Source organism: Cornus florida, unplaced genomic scaffold (assembly GCF_030987335.1).
Source record: "Cornus florida cultivar Cherokee Brave unplaced genomic scaffold, ASM3098733v1 CherokeeBrave_3.0.0_Hap2_Chr11, whole genome shotgun sequence".
NCBI lineage: Eukaryota > Viridiplantae > Streptophyta > Magnoliopsida > Cornales > Cornaceae > Cornus > Cornus florida.
The window spans coordinates 41388963-41408786 of record NW_026775581.1 but is presented as its reverse complement, the minus strand read 5'-3'; positions in this window follow the sequence as shown (position 1 = coordinate 41408786).

The following is a 19824-nucleotide window of genomic DNA, read 5'->3' as shown; positions in this document are numbered from 1 at the left end:
TTAGGGTTAGTAGGTCGAGTGATCACACAATTGATTGGTTGGTTGATTATACTAAATGAGCTAAACTATAATAAAGCAATGCAATAAGATAAAGAGTAAGTAAGAAGGAAAGGTCTTGGGGTGTAGAGATCACCACCAAACAATACTATTCCAAACCATAATCAAGTGACTAATGAGGGAAATGAATGTGTTGCAACAATATTATGTGTGTAAAAGACATTCAATTGGTAAGGGTGACTCAACAAGTGCAAATTGTCTCAATCGACATGTGTGAGGCCACAATACATCTATTGGTAGAGGAATATATTGTCTAAACATCATATTGAACCTTTCATTAAGCTCATAGTCCAAGCAATCCATAAGGATGATTTAGTTAAACATGCATTATCTAAACATCATGTGAGAGGTACAAAATATCTATTGGGAGAGGAATAAATTGTCTAAACACATGTGAAAGATACAACATATCATAACTACTCATTAATCCTTCATCAAGCTCAAAATTCCATTACACCACAATATTAGAGCATATGCTTCTTGCATTCAAAAGCATGGAACATCAAAGAACAAGCATGAATTGTTTCCCCAACTAACACTGCACTACTTAAAAGAGAAGCACAATCCATCAAGGAATAAGTATGAACCATCTAGAGACATAACAAGAGCATTACATTAAGAACTTCATATTTTGACAATCTCAAGATTAAAGGCATTAATACACATAGACATGCATCAATAACATTAAATCTAGAGGTGAGCATCTACTCTAGCATACATAGACATATAGATAGAGAAAATGATCAATTAGAAGCATTAATCCATAGAACTCAATGAATAATCAAGATCTTCATAAGTTCAAGAGTCAAAATATGCATTACAACACAAATCCCTCAAAATTACACAAGATTAGGTAAAGAAAGCATGTTTGGGGCTAACTCTAGCCCCAAGAGGATGTCTAGTCACTCATGATGATGAAGCTCCAACCCTCAAGGGCTAAATCCATGGTGAAAATCTGCTCCTTGATGATGAAGGTCTCCTCCAAAGGTTGCTCTAGCTTCCTCCCTTCTTCCTCTCCAAGAATAGCCTCCAAGATGATTTTCAATGTGTGACAAGTGACCCCCTCAAAAAGTGTATCATATTCCTTATATAGGTAGGTCAAATACACCCCATGATGAGCTATGGTCGTGCAAGGCATATTCTCCAATCATTGGATGAAGGACGGAATAAATGAGCTGGACTTTAACTTTTTCTCGCTGGAGGAAGTTCGATCGATCGAATCTTAACTTGGATCGATCGAAAATGGGATTGATCGAACTGCATCTTGGATCGATCGAAGTGGTCTGACTCCTCTGGATAATGACAAGGCTGGGATATTTTCAAGATATTTATGGGGAAAAAAGACAAAAGTAGTTGGTAGGCGTACAGCTGTGGATAAGATCAATCATTTGAATAGGACAAAATAGGGTTCAATCGATCGAAGGTGATGTTCGATCGATCGAACTTGGAATTTTAGCAAAGGCCAAGGTTGGATCTATTGAGAAGTACTGTGATCGATCATAGTTGTTCGATCGATCAAACTCTAAGTTGGATCGATCGAACTTTTCAGCTGCACAACTTGATTCATTTTTGCTCTTTTCTTTCTCCACTTTGCTTCCTCCTTTGGTTTATCTCAGGATTGCTTCAATTAAGCTCTTATTTGGCTGAGTTAGCTCAATTTTGGGATTAGTGCCTGAAAATATAAATAACACGTAATAAGTCTAAAACGGCAACGTAAGATAGATAAAGGTACTAGAATGCTTAAGCTTAACGGGTTTAAATGCGCACTTTTCAGTGCTCATCACACCCCCAAACTTAAATATTGCTAGTCCCTAGCAATGAACTAAGAAGTAAATAAATGAAATAAACAACTATACAAGTATAAACTGGAAAGCAAGTAAAATGATAACACCATTTTCTTAGGGAACACGATTGCATTTAGCATATGCAACAAGCCTTTTAAACCCCTAGGTTACTCCTAGTAGACGAGTAAAGTCTCGTGAGGGTTTCCAGAAATGGTACCCATAAACATTAAGCTCATTCTTTCAAAAGAGGCACCAATATTGCAAACAAGCATTGGGAGAAAACTACCTCAAGTATGCAATTTTTCAACCGTTTCTAAGCAATCTCCCAAAATTTCAATATCAAGCAAGCAAGTATGGTCCTCCACATATCAAGAAAATGATCATGAAAATCGAAACAAGTCTAGAATCCATGTGAGAGGTCCGGCATCAAGTGTGTTGCTATCTTAGCCAACTAGAGAAGTAATCACATCCTTACCCTCAAACTAGCACACAAATCTAGTACTGATCATCAAGATAAGAGAGTGAACCTTTTATTAAAGCTTTATTGTTCTAGGTGCGCTTATTCTTTTCACTCATTTTCTTCTTCTTTTTTTTTTTTTTTTTTTTTTTTTTTTTTTTTTTTTTTTTTTTCATTGAGGATCAAAGATGGAAATATTGTGCAATGTGTTGATCTCTTAAGCTTTCTAGAAGATTCATGTAGCGAGCTTTAGGTCAATGACTCGCAAACCAGATGGCTTTAGGGCATTTGGTGTTAAGACACCCCAACGGACTTACAAACTCAAATCAACTAGGCTACAAATCAAGACAACAACCATCTAATCATTTCCCACTTCTCGCCTTTTGGGAGAAGTCCTCACTTTTATTGCTTTTGCAATTTTTTTTTTTTTTTTTTCAATTATTAACCTAGAGTTTGGGCCCTCCCCCTTTCGGCGCAAGAAGTTCACTACTTAATGAGGCAAGAATCCCGGCTACTCAATGAAAAGGGGTTGTTATCCACCTTTATCAAGAATGAAAGCTTTCAATGCACTACTAGCCCAATTGGGATATAACCAATTCAATAATCAACAAAGCATGTACCCCATAATTGAATGCTAGAGTGCGCCAGTGCTAGTGTAGAATCCTAGAATGAATCTCAAAACAATCACAAATTCAGGATGGTGTGGACCACAAATGCAAGCAAGATATCAATCTTTTGAAAAATTTACTCCTAAATGGCATCCTCAAGGCATACAAGGAGTATTGGACTCTCAAGTCAAGCAATTTTTAAATTTTCAGCAATATAGTCCTCAAAAGATCAAAATCATAGCTAACATCAATCTCAAATCTCAATCATGCATTTAAAGCTCAAATCTTAAGTAGAATGCAACATGACACCTTACCTCCAAACTTAAACCGCACATTGTCCTCAATGTGTAATGAGAACAATGGAAAAAAAAGTGGAAAGAGTATACCGTGGTGGTGTAGACATGAAGCCCGGTCATGATCCAATTCGAAAGACGTCTCCCCCAAACTTGGAATCAACAACCTACTTGAATAACCACGCTAGCAAACTCACATCAAATATCAAATGGGATAAGAATAATCAAATCAAGCATTCTAAGGCAATGTAACACATGATGCAAGAGAGATATAAGATCAAGCCCTAACTAAAGTATAAAGTATGCATGACTACACATAAGGGTACGATGATGAATCTTTTCATATTTTTCATTTAATGAAAGCAAGTATATACAAAATGTAAGAAAAACAAAGAATAAAATACATGAACAAAATACAAAAAGAAAAATAAATAAGGCAAAATGTAATGAAAGAATATATACAATGCAAGAAATGAAAAAGGAATATGTACAATGTAAAACAAATAGAAAGAATATGTACAATGCAAGTATATATAAAATTTTCTTACTTTTTGTTTTTCATTTATTTTTTTTTTATTTTTTATTTTATATATATGTGAAAACATGCAAAGAAAAATGAAAAATGTAAGAAATATGCAAAATGGGTGCTAAGTTTAACGTCTCTAGCAAGACGGAATGCTTCTTTGAAAAATCGTCTCATTTTTTTATTTTTTATTTTTTTAGACAAAACAAATATGTACACAAATAAAAATAAAAAGGCAAGTAAATAAAAATGTAAGAAAATAAGGAATGCAAAGATTTTTTTTTTTTTTTTTTTGATAAGTTAGAAGAATTAAAAATTAAAGTTAAACAAAATATTTTTGGATTTTTGGAAATAAGATATAAGGAAATAAAATAAAATAAAATAAAAAAATAAAATAAAATAAAAATAGAAATAGGAAAAAGTCAAAAAGTGAAAGGGTCAAAGGAGCAAAGTTGTGATCGATCGAAGATGAAGTTCGATTGATCGAACATAGCTGTGATCGATCCGAGATGAAATTCGATCGATCGAACATGTAAAATTTTGGAGATCCCGAGCGCATGCATTTTCAGAATTGAAAATGTCCAAAATTTTTCTAAGTGTTGAAGCTCGAGATCGATCGAACTATAAAGTTAGATCGATCGAATGTTCTTTGATCGATTGAAATTGTAGTTGGATCGATCGAACAGTGAAAATCCTGGAGATCCCGAGAGCATGCACTTTCAAAATTGATGAAAGCTCAAATTTTTTTTTAAGTGTTGGGACTCAAGTGGAGTTCGATCGATTGAATCCATAGTTGGATCGATCGAAGAACAATTCGATCGATCGAAGGTGCTCTTGTGATCGATCGAACTGGCACCAAATGCCTAATTTTGAACTGAAAGTGCAGAAAATCCTATGCTAAGCCCCAATGATGGTAACAAGAATGAAAATTTGAAAAATAGATGGAAGAATGTACACAAGAATGAAAAATAAAAAGAAATGAGGGAGGAATAGAGTTGTGAAACTCTACGAATACTAGTGTTTAACGTCTCTAGCAAGACGTTAGGTCAACTCACTAATCAAATGAATCAAAAACTGGATATGAAACATCCTTATTGACCCTCTTTTCACTTTTCTCATTTAATGTCCCACTTATGACAATGAAATCATCCTCCAAAAGAATGACTTGAAAAGAAATAAAAGAGATGATATTGTTCCTTTCATCCACGGTCTTGAAAACAAAATCAATCATGGTTAGGCTTGCCTCTTTGTTGTGTTCTTGAAACACATTCAAATGATCATCCATATTGATAATTGGTGAGGCATTGTCTTTCAAAGACTCATTTGGATTAATAAGAAACACCCTCTCTTCATCCCTCTTCTCCTCCTCATAAATTACCATTTCCTCACCTTCTAAGTAAGCTAAGGAGTCCATTAGAGAGTTTATTTCATTTTTAGAGCTTTTAAAGTCAAAACCACAATTTTTATACATTTCCAAAAGACACTCCTCAAGAGGGTCATTAGAGATAATAGAAGGAAGGCCCTCTTCAACAAGTTCCTCCTCCTTCTCTCCTACCTCAAGTGTGGTCAACATCTCCTTACTCTCTAGAGTAGCCATCTCCGAGATAAAATCATAATCAAAACAAGGAAAGTCCTCATTAATCATGTTATGTTCTATTGGATTAGCCACTAACTCACTTGCCACTTCCTCCTTTGTACAAGATAGAGTGCTAGGCATTAGCTTACTTGTTTCATTCTCCTCACTCTCATCATCCTCATCTATATACATTGAAGTTCTTGCCATTTTTTCATTTACCTCTTCCTCCTCCTCTTGATGAGAAAGAGTATTTGTAATTTGCTCAACTTGAGCTTCTAAGTTGGCTAAAGTTTGAGAATGAGAATTAATAAGTGAAGTGTGTGAAATATGCACATCAAGTAAAGCTAACACTTTTTCTTCAAATCCGGGTGAGTACTTAGAAGGTGGTGGAATTGATTCATCATAAAATGGTGGTGGAGGGCAATAGTCATAAGAAGGATTAAATGAGTGATCAAGTCCATAATAAGATGATGAATGAAATGAATTGGACTCAATCTCATAAGGATTAAAATGTGATGGAGGAGCATAAGGTGAAGGGATGTAATTCCCCCCCAAACTTGGATCAAACAATTCCTCTATTCACAATTAAAACCCAAATGCAAGAAAAAATTGGCCTCAACAAGGGCCTATGCTTGGACAAAAATTTAGCAATAAAATGAGCCTCAACAAGGGCTATCACACGCATACAAAGAAGTGAAACAATTAAAATACAAGAGTTCCAATAATTGCTCACAACGGTCCTTTAGCACTTCAACTCCAAATTTAGCTTTTAAGCTCCAATGATTGCTTTAAGTTCCAAAGTTCGCCTTCCTTGTAGTCAAGTACCTAATTGAACAAATAATAATGAGAATCAAGAGAAAAGAATATACAATGGAAAATAAAATAAAAATAGAAGCAATCTAATGAACACTATTGTCTAGTTTAATTCCAACAAAACCGTTACTCCCCGGCAACGGCGCCAAAAACTGACCGGTCCTTTACAAGGGTCGCGATACCAAGTCAAGCTTGAAGAGTTATGAATTTAGGAGGTGGCCAAGTTTTACATTTATAGAAAGCCACTACTACCTTTCTCTATATAAAATATAGATAGGGCGAGTAGGTATCGTCCCAAGGGATTTGATGGTGTATCGAATTGTGAAACTATGGTAATTAGGGTTAGTAGGTCGAGTGATCACACAATTGATTGGTTGGTTGATTATACTAAATGAGCTAAGCTATAATAAAGCAATGCAATAAGATAAAGAGTAAGTAAGAAGGAAAGGTCTTGGGGTGTAGAGATCACCACCAAACAATACTATTCCAAACCATAATCAAGTGACTAATGAGGGAAATGAATGTGTTGCAACAATATTGTGTGTGTAAAAGACATTCAATTGGTAAGGGTGACTCAACAAGTGCAAATTGTCTCAATCGACATGTGTGAGGCCACAATACATCTATTGGTAGAGGAATATATTGTCTAAACATCATGTGAAGATAACAAAATAACAATTCAAGTCATTGAACCTTTCATTAAGCTTATAGTCCAAGCAATCTATAAGGATGATTTAGTTAAACATGCATTATCTAAACATCATGTGAGAGGTACAAAATATCTATTGGGAGAGGAATAAATTGTCTAAACACATGTGAAAGATACAACATATCATAACTAGTCATTAATCCTTCATTAAGCTCAAAATTCCATTACACCACAATATTAGAGCATATGCTTCTTGCATTCAAAAGCATGGAACATCAAAGAACAAGCATGAATTGTTTCCCCAACTAACACTACACTACTTAAAAGAGAAGCACAATCCATCAAGGAATAAGTATGAACCATCTAGAGACATAACAAGAGCATTACATTAAGAACTTCATATTTTGACAATCTCAAGATTAAAGGCATTAATACACATAGACATGCATCAATAACATTAAATCTAGAGGTGAGCATCTACTCTAGCATACATAGACATATAGATAGAGAAAATGATCAATTAGAAGTATTAATTCATTGAACTCAATGAATAATCAAGATCTTCATAAGTTCAAGAGTCAAAATATGCATTACAACACAAATCCCTCAAAATTACACAAGATTAGGTAAAGAAAGCATGTTTGGGGCTAACTCTAGCCCCAAGAGGATGTCTAGCCACTCATGATGATGAAGCTCCAACCCTCAAGGGCTAAATCCATGGTGAAAATCTGCTCCTTGATGATGAAGGTCTCCTCCAAAGGTTACTCTAGCTTCCTCCCTTCTTCCTCTCCAAGAATAGCCTCCAAGATGATTTTCAGTGTGTGACAAGAGACCTCCTCAAAAACTATATCATATTCCTTATATAGGTAGGTCAAATACACCCCATGATGAGCTGTGGTCGTGCAAGGCATATTCTCCAATCATTGGATGAATGATGGAATAAATGAGCTGGACTTTAAATTTTTCTCGCTGGAGGAAGTTTGATCGATCGAACCTTAACTTGGATCGATCGAAAATGGGTTCGATCGATCGAACTGCATCTTGGATCGATCGAAGTGGTCTGACTCCTCCACATAATGACAAGGCTGGGATATTTTCAAGATATTTATGGGAAAAAAAGACAAAAGTGGTTGGTAGGCGTACAACTGTGGATAAGATCAATCATTTGAATAGGACAAAATAGGGTTCGATCGATCGAAGGTGATGTTCGATCGATCAAACTTGGAATTTCAGCAAAGGCCAAGGTTGGATCTATCGAGAAGTACTGTGATCGATCATAGATATTCGATCGATCAAACTCTAAGTTGGATCGATCGAACTTTTCAGCTACACAACTTGATTCCTTTTTGCTCCTTTCTTTCTCCACTTTGCTCCCTCCTTTGGTTTATCTCAGGATTGCTTCAATTAAGCTCTTATTTGGCTGAGTTAGCTCAATTTTGGGATTAGTGCCTGAAAATATAAATAACACGTAATAAGTCTAAAACGGCAAAGTAAGATAGATAAAGGTACTAGAATGCTTAAGCTTAACGGGTTTAAATGCGCACTTTTCAGTGCTCATCAATGAATTAAATTGTAGAACAACCCATTAAGTATAAGAATAATCCATCAAATTAATTAACAAACCCATTGAATGAAAACCCATGCTTAGCCATCATTAAATCCTTAATTAATCACACATAGACATGCAACCAACATAGAGAATCTAGTGTAGAGATTAATTCCCAAATAATCACACATAAGACAACATGTAATCAAATAGAGAATCAATAGAAATAATTAATCCATATGAATCATGTAAGAAATAATTCCTAATTTAATCACACATAAACATGCAAATAAACTAGAGAATTAATAGGAAGAATTAAACCATAGAAATCATAGAAATATACCAAAATTCATTAAATTCACAAGGCTAGAACACTAATCACAACAATATATTTAAATCCCCAAAAATAGAAATATAAGGGTTTAGATTACACAAGACTTAGGGCTCATCCAAGCCCTAATTGTAGATCTAGCCAATAATGGAAGAGGTGGATGTGGTCATGAAACCCTCAAGGGCAAGCTCCAAACATGGCTCCATCTTCTTCTTCCTCTTCTTCTTCTTCTTCTTTGAAACTTTAAAGAGAGAGGGAGAGTGGATCTAGAGATGGGTTCTTGAGATGTGCCTCCACTTCCCTATTTTTTCTAACCCTAATCTCTAACTTTTCTAGAGAGAAATTAAAATTACAATGTTAAAGTAAAATAATAAAAATTCTCTTTTACTAAATAGGTCACTTCCCTTTATGTAGAAGGTCATTTTCTTAGCCATTAAGTCAGAAATATAGCCCGAAAAATATCTAATCCCGTACTATGTGGTAGGTGAGAGTTCGGGTGCACGCGGGAATAAGACAACTCGCTGCCAGCAAATGTTCGATCGATCAGAGAAAAAGTTCGATTGATCAGAGAAAAGTTCGATCGATCAGAGTTTGATCGATCTCATTTTTTTCGATCGATCTCACTTGGCAGCTTTTCAACATTAGCCTCTTTTTGCTCCGGATCATCACTAAGACTTAGTTTAACTCCAAAAAGGCCTTAAGAAACCATTTTTAGCCCATTTTAACATTATTGACCTGAAATAGACAAAAACACAAATAAGTACTAAAATTGGAAAATATGATAGATAAAGGTCCTTGAACACGCAATCTTAAAGGGTTTAAAAGATCACTTTTCAGCGCTCATCACACATAGTACGGGATTATATATTTTTGGGGCTGTATTTCTAACTTAATGGCTAAGAAAAGGACTTTCTATATAAAGGGAAGTGACCCATTTTATAAAGGGGCTTTTTATCATTATACTTTTACATTGTAATTTTAGTTTCTCTCTTTAAAAGTTAGAGATTAGGGTTAGAAGAAAAGGGGAAGTGGAGGCACATCTCAAGATCCATCTCTAAATCCACTCTCTCTCTCTCTAGAGTTTCGAAGAAGAAGAAGAAGAAGAGGAAGAAGAAGATGGAGCCATGTTTGGAGCTTGCCCTTGAGGGTTTCATGACCACATCCACCTCCTCCATGATTGGCTAGATCTACACTTAGGGCTTGGATGAGCCCTAAGTCTTATGTAATCTAAACCCTTATATTTCTATTTTTGGGGATTTGTATATATTGTTATGATTAGTGTTTGGTGGTGTCATCAATTCAAACCCAAAGTTTATGCAATGTGGCCAAGTTTTACATTTAGAAAATTCTACTACTACCTTTCACTAAAAATATAGCTAGGGTGAGTAGGGATCGTCCCAAGGGATTGAGGGTTGCACTAGGATGAGGAATCAAGATTAGGGTTAGTAGGTCGAGTGATCAAAATAGTGGTTAGTTGGTTGAATTAAACTAGATGCAAATAAGACTAAGTAAACAATAATGCGATAGAAAGAATAAAAGAGAGAGAGATCTTGGGGTTTAGAGATCACCACTAAGTATAGCTTTTCTACACCCTTAATGAATGATTAATGAGGGGAAGAACATGTATTGCAACAAGGTGTGTGTGTGTGGTTGTTTCAACAAGCATGGATGACAAATTAAGCATCTATTGTCTAAACAACATGGTGGATAGCACAACATATCAAATTAAGCCATTAATCCTTTCTTTAAGTTCACAATCCAAACACATCACAAGGTTAAAGATATATGTTACTTGCTTTCATAAGTATAGAACATCAACAACAAGCATGGATTGTCCTCCCATTTAAAAACTACACTACAACTAAGCTAATGGCATGAAATTAAACTAACTAAACTAAGGGAGAGGTACAATCCATCAAGAAATGAGTATGAACCATCAAATAAACCACAAGAACATGCCATTAAGCACTATGTCTTGATAATCTCTAGATTTATAGCTTTAACACACATAGACATGCATCAATAATACAAGAAATAGAGACAAACACATGAATATCTATTTTAGCATACATAGACATATGGATAGAATGAAATGATCAATTGGAAGCATTAAACAACATAAATCATTGAATAAACAAGATCTATATATATATAAAAGTGTTAAGACATGAATCACAATAAAAATCCCCTCAAAAATAGATAAATCAAGAAGTAGAAAGCATGCTTAGGGCTAACTCTAGCCCCAAGAGGATGTCTTGCCACTCATGGATGATGTCCTCCAACCCTCAAGGGCAAGCTCCATGGAAGAAATCTGCTCCTTGGTTAATTAAGAGTCTCCAATGGTGTCTCTAGCCTCCTCTTCTCCTTTGCTTCCTTACTAAGTATATCTCTTGGTATCAAAAGTATCAAAAGGCTTTTCTTAAAAAATGGCTCATATTCCTTATTAAGTAGGTCAAAAATCACCCCAAATGAGCTGGGCTCGTACACCAATGATCCTCTAATGATTGGATATGAGACAACTTTTAATTAGCTGGAATTTGGATTTTTCTCGGGATTTGGGAGATTCGATCGATCGAACTTGAGGTGCGATCAATCGAACATGGCCGAGATCAATTAAATTGAAATTGGATCGATCCTCAATGGCGGCGACTTTTTGGATAAAAACAAATCTGAGATATTTTGAAGATATTTTTGGGAAAAGGACAAAAGTGGTTGGTAGGGTGGTATAACTAGATAAGATTAATCATTTGGATAAGGATAAGATGGTTCGATCGATCATAGAATGAGGTTGGATCGATTGAACTTTAAGATTTTTGAACAGGAACAAACATGGCTCAGATCCATCTTGAAGTGCTGAGATCGATGAAAGTTGAATCGATCGAACTTTCCTTGAGATCAATCAAAGTTGCTGAAATTCCACCATTTACTTCCTTTTGCTCTACTTTGCTCCTTTCTTTGATTCATCCCAGAATTGCTTCAATTATGCTCTTTATATGGCTGAGTTAGTTTATTTTGGAGATAAGTACCTGAAAATGGAAATAACATGAAATCCATACAAAACGGTAAAATAAGATAGATAAAGGTCCTAGAATACCTAAGCTTAAGGGGTTTAAATACACACTTTTCAGTGCTTATCAGTGTTCTAGCCTTGTGATTGTTGATTTAATTCTTCCTTATGATTCTCTATTTTAATTACATGTTGTCTTATGTGTGATTATTTGGGGAATTGATCTCTACACTAGATTTTCTATGTTTGTTGCATGTCTATGTGTGATTAATTAAGGATTTAGTGATGGCTAAGCATGGGTTTTCATTGAATGGGTTTGTCAATTAATTTGATGGATTATTCTTATACTTGATGGGTTATTCTACATTTTAATTCATGCTTGTAGGTAGGTAGACAATTTATGCTTGCTTTGATATTCTATGGCTTATTATTGTAAATTCCATGATTCTCTAGATTGGTGTGTGCTACAATTGTGACTAGTTTGATGGGTCATGCTTATAATTGATGGGTTGTGCTACACTTAGTTTAAGTAGACAATTCATTCTTTAATTTGATGGTCCATACTTAATATTGCAATTGGTAGTTGCATTTTGTTCATAACAATGTATTCCACATTAATGGAAAGTAAATGGTTAATTACATGAGCTTAGTGGTGATTCCAACACCCTAAGACCTCTCTTCATATCTCTTAAATCCCTATCTCTCATTAGTTTACTTTATTTGCATTTTAATTAATTATTTTCTAGAGTAAACAATCAATCTCTCCTTTGCAATCTTGTGATTCACTAGAGTCGAAGTTAATTTCCAACACGTATAATCCCTTAGGATGATCCCTACTCACTCTTGCTACGTTAGTAGTAGTGGTGGTAGTGGTTTTTATAAATTTAAATTTGACCTAAAAAACTTTTCTTGAACCGTACATTCACTACATTATTTTGACGTATACAAGCGGCCATCGTCAGTAACAATATGAGGACCTCTTTCAAGAAAAGTGACATAAGAAAGATCATTAGTATCATTGGGAGAATCATTATCACTTAAAGTAGAATTTTCAGACATAGAAACTTTCATTGTTTTTCCTCTATTCCTATCATTTTGTTCTTTCCTAGGATTAGGTCAAACATTAGATGCGTGACCTTTGCCACCACAATTCCAACAAGTGAATTCAGTTTCTTTTGACTCTTCTACTTTCTTTTTATTAAACCTAAATTTCGACGACTTGTCAAAATTTTGAGTATTAGCCATGTTGCCATTCCTTCTCCTCTGTTGTCTTTGTAAGATCTGAGTGAATTACCTTAACAGAAAAACAAAATCTTCATTAAAGTTATCATCCATGGAATTCTCAACCTGTGTTGATTTTAAAGCAAGATTTTTCTCCTTCTAATTTAGATCAAAGTTCTGCATCTCAAAAGTTTTCAATGAACCTACCATCTCATCAGCTTTACAGGTAGTTAAATCGCAATGTTTAGTGATTGTTTCAACTCTAATCTAAAATCTTTTAGGTAAAGACCTTAAGATTTTTTTTACGTATTTTCTTATTACTAACTTTTTTACCTAAGTGACGTAGTTCAGAAATTATTTCAAGAAGAGTAGAATAAAAATCAGAAAATGATTCATCTTCTTTCATCAAGATGTGCCTAAAGTTATGAGAAAGCATCTAAATTTTGGATAACTTCACTTTTGAAGTTCCTTCATGTGTAACCTGCAAAATATCCCAAGCTTCTTTAGCAGTTTTACAATAAGAAATTGTAGCATATTTAGATGGAATAATAGAATTAATAATTGCATATAAAGCTTTGCCATTAGCATCATTACGTTCAGTTTCAATAGCAGTAAAAGCAAAAGGATCTTTTAAGACCTTGACTTCTTTACCATCTACAGTTTTATCTTCTGTAGGTGGTGAATAGCCAGATTTAACTACAGCCTAAGTTTTACCACCAGAATTTTACAAATAAGCTCTCATCATTGATTTCCAAAAATTATAATTATTGCCTTCAAACAAAGGACCACATTAATTAAAACCACCTTCTTTTAATGTATAAGACATGATTAAAAATTAATTTTTGAAATCAAAACAAAACTTTCCAACAAGGATCAACTCAATGTATACAGATTGGCTATAATACCAATTTGTGAGTCGTACGCAGTGGAATATTTAGAAAGTTTTGATTATTTTAAAACAAATCTGTGTCTTTTCTAACTTTACTTCTTTTAGTAATTAAACAATTAATCACATGTCGAGAAAATAAAGCAAAGTATAAAGTTAGAGATGACACCAAGATTTTTAATGAGGAAACCCCAGTTGATAAAATACGTCAACTCTTTGTATGGGAAAAACTTCGTGGACTGTACAGTCTAAAGTAAACTGATCCGCTATGCTTGAAACAAAGTACACTGAACTTTGACTTTGGCTCATACCCTATCGGTCTACCAAACACCAATTGCTGACAATCCTTTGGCTTTACGACTCCCCGTCCAACAGCAACTTAACCTCAGGCCTATGCTTGATATTTATAGAAGAGTAACAGGTAGATTAGACAACACTCCTCGAATGCTCCAACCCTTTCAAAGTGTGATCGCTTTTACTTCTGTTCTTTAATCGTCTGAATTCGATTTAAAAGTAGATCTGCTCTTGTCTGATCGATGTAGATGCAACTATATGATCACGATCAGGATTTGAACACCACAACTCTAAACTCACTATGTGTTTTTGTGTATGTGTTCTAGAAAGACAAACAGAAAATTCTTTAAGAATTTTTGAAACATAAATCTTTCTAAGGCTTTTAAGAATGAAAACTTGATAGTGCAAAAGCCGTGAATAAACCTATGTGTATGACATGGTTTATATAGAGGTTTGTAAAGTCCAATTCCTTCTAAAAATACAAGAAATTTCATGCATAGGACTTGGAAGGAAAGTTTGATAAAAAAAGGAATCAAACAGAACAAGGTAACTAAAAACCTATTGTTGTCAGGATTTCTAGAACCAGTTCCCAAATCTTGGCACCGGCTCCCAAAGGACATAATAGAGTTTTCTCGAATTTCAGCTTCTGGAATCGGTTCCCAAATTTAGGTACCGGTTCCCACTTGACAGAATCCAATTTGAACTTAGATTTTTTGTTTCTGAAAACTTTGGAAAATATACATATATGTATTTGTGTCCTAAAGGGAAATGATGTCTTAATGTATTGTTCTTTCCTTTTCAATGATCAACAGTACTTTCCTCTTCTGAACAACATTCGAATTCCACAATCGATGTCAATTCTAATATGGTAACTAAAATTACAACTCGACTAGGACTTGTTTTGTTATCGAAATATGCCAATTAAAAATATATCTCACAATCTCTACTGTCTACTTTTTTGTAGACACATCACATCCTGATAAATATATAGTGCAACAAATGATGTATGGATAATATCATTTTCCTTTCTTGGGACTTATTAATTCACAACAATAAACTCAATAGGTTAAACATGTGCTGCAACTATATTCTTTGACCTATGTGGGATGACCATGTGGGCCCAGCCCATTTTAGGACAACAAAAAGAAATTAATATATATATATATATATGTTGCCCAGGAATTGACTCTAGAGGGGGGTAAATAGAGTCAATGGCCAATTTTCACAAATTATAGAAATACAATTTCTAATAAACAATATAACCTATTGTGCAATAATTAAGATATGAAAGTAAATAATTTATAGCACAATTGTAAAAGAGATAAGGGAAGAGAAATTGCAAACTATAACACGGCGATTTTTGCGAGGTTCGGAAACTCCTACTCCTTGGTTCAAGATCTCTCTTAAGACTTCCCAATCTAATATAACTTCTCCTTATAGGTGGAGAGCAAACCTTGATTAGAAGTAACTTCTTGCTAAAAGAAAACCTCTCTTTAGTCTTCCTTTGGGTCACACCAACCTTTACAATATCCTTACTAAGAGACCACCTCTCTTAGTCTTACATAGGCCATACCAGCCCTTACAATTTCTTTACTAAGAGAAACTCTTCCTCTTAGGCTTACAGCAGATTTGTAGATAGAATTTGTAGTACAAGAAATCCTCTCAAGAACTGATACAAATCAAACCTCACAATAGAGTATATATGAAATCAAGTGAAGCTCAAACTCTAAGTATGAAATGTATGAGAGATGATGAGGAAAATGCAGAACAAAAGTTTAGCAAAGGCTTACGAAAATGCTTTCTGAAGTTCACTCTGGTTCAGCTATGGAAGCTTGTATATGAGATGAAGATTGATTTCTGAACAGAGGCTCTATGAGTGAGTAAAACCAGAACAAAAGCTCTGTATAATGGTAGAGCCAAAAGCTCTCTTGGATGCACTTGAATGCTCTCTCAAGTAGTGTCATTAATCTCTAGACCAACCCACTATATTTGTAAAAAATTTGAGCTCAATATAGCTATTGCAGGTAGTTGGAAACATTAAATGAAATTCTAGCCATTTGAATTTTGAATTTACAGAGCTGCGACCAAACTGGTCGATATGTGGTATAAACCGGTTGATGTATGCTACAAACCGGTGGATGTATGATGCAAACCGGTTGATGTATGCTACAAACCGGTCGATGTATGATGCAAACCGATCGACGTTTTCTTCATGAACCAGTTGATGTATGCTTTGAATCAGTCGACGTGAATGTTATGTTCCTGAAATTTCAGTACTACCTAGATACCGGTCGACATATGCATCAAACAAGTCGACGTATATGATCTCCTCCTTGAATTTTGCTATGGCCTAGATACCGGTTGACAGTTGCATCAAACCAGTCTACGTATGCATTAACAATTTTGACAGATGACAGCTTATGCATAGGACTTTCAGTACAGGACATCTGCACACAATTTATTTCCATTGAAAACATTTAAGTATTTACTTTAAGTTTACAATGTAAATAAGGAAGTATCCCCATTTGGATTCAATAAAAAATACTAGAAAATTGAAATCCAACTAAATCAAAATGTAAAAATTAAGTTTTAGTACAAATTTGGATTTCTAACTGTTTTGGTAAAAATGAATCCTTATGTAGACCAATGTAGACTTGGTCAAAATTTTTGATAAAATCAGTTTAGGCTAGTTTAAGTATAAAGAGTTATTACCAGGAAAAATTATTTTGAAATAATCATTATTTCAAAAATCCATTTTTCTCACTTAGCCAAAAACACAGTTTTTCATGACGCGCATTTTGGGGTCCTAATGTCCGTTACCAACTCATGGTAATGAAGACTTCTCATGCCTTAATTGTTGACCAATATGAATTTTATGATTGATGTGCATGGTCTTAGCATTTCTAGCACAAGTGATGAGTTCTTTCAAAGCTTATGCAAGCTTGAACTAACTTACTCTTTAGCATAGACTCCATGTATCAATTGTATATGAATGAAGTGCATAGTCAATTGCTAATGGATATAGGAGCATATGAATGATGATATGATATGCATGGTCCTATATGGATGAGCTTCAAATGGATTCATAAATACTTTGACATTGAATCATAAACATTCACCATCCTATCTACCCATTTCTTCACGCTTTGTCCATGATCGTGTAGGCTTTCAAGTGGACTCACTTTCTTCCTTTCTTTGAGTTTCTTTCTAGCTCGTTGTAGTCTAAGCTATCTTTGGATGGACTTTACATTTGGTTCCTTGCAACTTCAAGTCTTCTTTGTATCCAATTCTTTCATTGATGTGATCTTGAATAATGGAATACTTGGAATGATCTTTATAGCTTCATTGAGGTCATTCTTTGAATGTGAATAATCTATATAATACTCAATGTAAATATTAGTCCTTAAACACCATTAATGGTTTATTATCATCAAAACAACTAGATTATCCTTGGATGAAATCCTTAAGGTCAACAATATATATTTGGAATTTCAAACAATATATATATATATATATATATATATATAAATATGGATAATTACAAAGGTAGGCTACAAGGCCAAACAAGTATTCCAAAGGAACAACATACACACTAGGCCCTGGGTTAACCCAGCTTATAAATCAACAATCAAAATACATCAAGCCAATACACCTAACCCAGTAAGGGAACCCTAAAAAACAAATGAAGCAATAGCCATTGGTAACAACCTAGAGGGTTGTTAACATTTGACATAAAATCATTAGTGAGACGATTGGAGCTCTCGTAGGGGCTTAGGTGATGGCATCCGGAGAACGAGGTGGTGGCCTTATGCAATCTTGGGAGATTCCCCAGTCGGCGAGAAGGCTTCGTGAAGTAGCACAATCCTTGAGGATTCTAATGGAGAGCTTTAACGAGATCAAATATGTGATATTGTCAAGAACTATGTTCTGAGAAGATCTTTTGCCCCTAAATAGATGATCATTTCGTTCCTTCCACCACTGATACATAGAAGATACTAGGGCCATCTTGCATACCACGAATTGGGCATTTTTCAATCTTTAAGGTATTGGAATTACCCCTATTTGATCTTAAGTATCTGAAAGTAGAGAATAAAACAAATCAAGATTAAAACAGGGGAGTAAAGATAAACTTAGGTGCTAACTAATGAAGATTAAAGGCTGAATAATGCATATTTCAGCACTTATCAAGAGTGTTCAATTTGGTAGTCAAATAGATTTCAATGAAGTCACTAAGATTGTTATAGGGATCTTCATTAGCACGCTCATAAAAAGAAGGAAGCATTTGAATCATGCTAGTTTTTATCTCAAAATGGGATGCATTAGTATTCGAAAATTTATGGCATGAGGGAGATGTGTATGTAGATGGAATATAATGGTCCCTCCGATGTGTAGGAGAAGGCGTAGGTGGAACAACCCTTCCTGCTCAATTATTACCTTCAGCAATGTTTTCAGTTTGTTCTCTTAGAAAATTAGGGTCCATATTTGTTCTCCTAAGTTGTTTAAGAATCTTTCCAATTTCTGGGCCATATTTATTCAAAAGGAATGATAATAAATGACAAGCCAACAAATGCTAAAAATCAATCAATCAAGAAAACAAAATAAAAATTTCAAGCACAAAAATTTAAAGCACAAAAACTCACAAAGGATCTCAAATTGCATATTTGTCACCTATTCCCCATGCTCCTTGTACCTAAACACATGCACTTAAAAAGAAAAAGAAATGAAGATAAGAAGAAAAGGAGCCCTAAACTAAAAATAATATTAAAACTGACTTTTAACCTAAAAATTAAACTGTTCACAGTCCCTGATAATGGCACCTAAAATTGATTGTGTGTTTTTCAATGATAAAATCACTCGCAATAGAACAAATCCTTATAGGATAGGTATTACAAGGGTACTTGTCCCACATCAAATATGGATGAAAAGTGAAAGGGCAGGGTATAAATAGATGGGTATGCAATATTACCCAATAACTTAAGCTTTTGAGTAAATGGGTAAACACCTATCCGTTACAGTTGATATCAGAGCCAGACACAGTCTTTAATCCGGTGTCATGCCAAGCGCTCGAACCGGAGGCATTCGGGTGAGCCTACCTGGGTAGGCAGGGTGGCCCAACTGTAACGAAGGCATTGCGAGTTCAAGTGGGAGAGAATATTACAAGGGGTACTTGTTTTACATTGGATCCAGGAAAGTGAAAAGGGTATAAATGAGTGGGTATGTAGCACTACCCAATATCTTAAGCTTTTGGGTAAATGGGTAAATGCCCAATCGTTACAATAGGGCTATTTAGAGGGTGTCGAACCTTACGAATTGTATTGAATTGTTAAGTATAAAATTATTCTGAATTTAATTCAAGAGAAGAATTTGGTTTGTTGGTTTACTATTTCTACTTGCAATGCATGTAAAAACAGAAATTAAACTAAGTAATGAGAGAATATGTATCAAGTGAAGGGGAACTTAGGGATTGACTTCATCACTAGCTTCATAACATGGTCAATTGTATTAAATTCAGGAGAAATTCATATCTATGTATATTCGGGAATCAAGTGGCATCGCATTGTAATACCCCTAATTTCAAAAGGATAGTCCTGGTATTTTATAAATTGTTTAAATTGCATTTATATTTGTTTAATTGTTTATTTGTATTTGATAAATTGTTTAAATTGCATTTATGTTTGTTTAATTGTTTATTTGTTAATTTAATGGAGTTATGTGATTTATTTGTTTTTTTTTTTTTAATTTTATTTAACTGCCATTTGTTTAGTTAGTACTGGTTTAA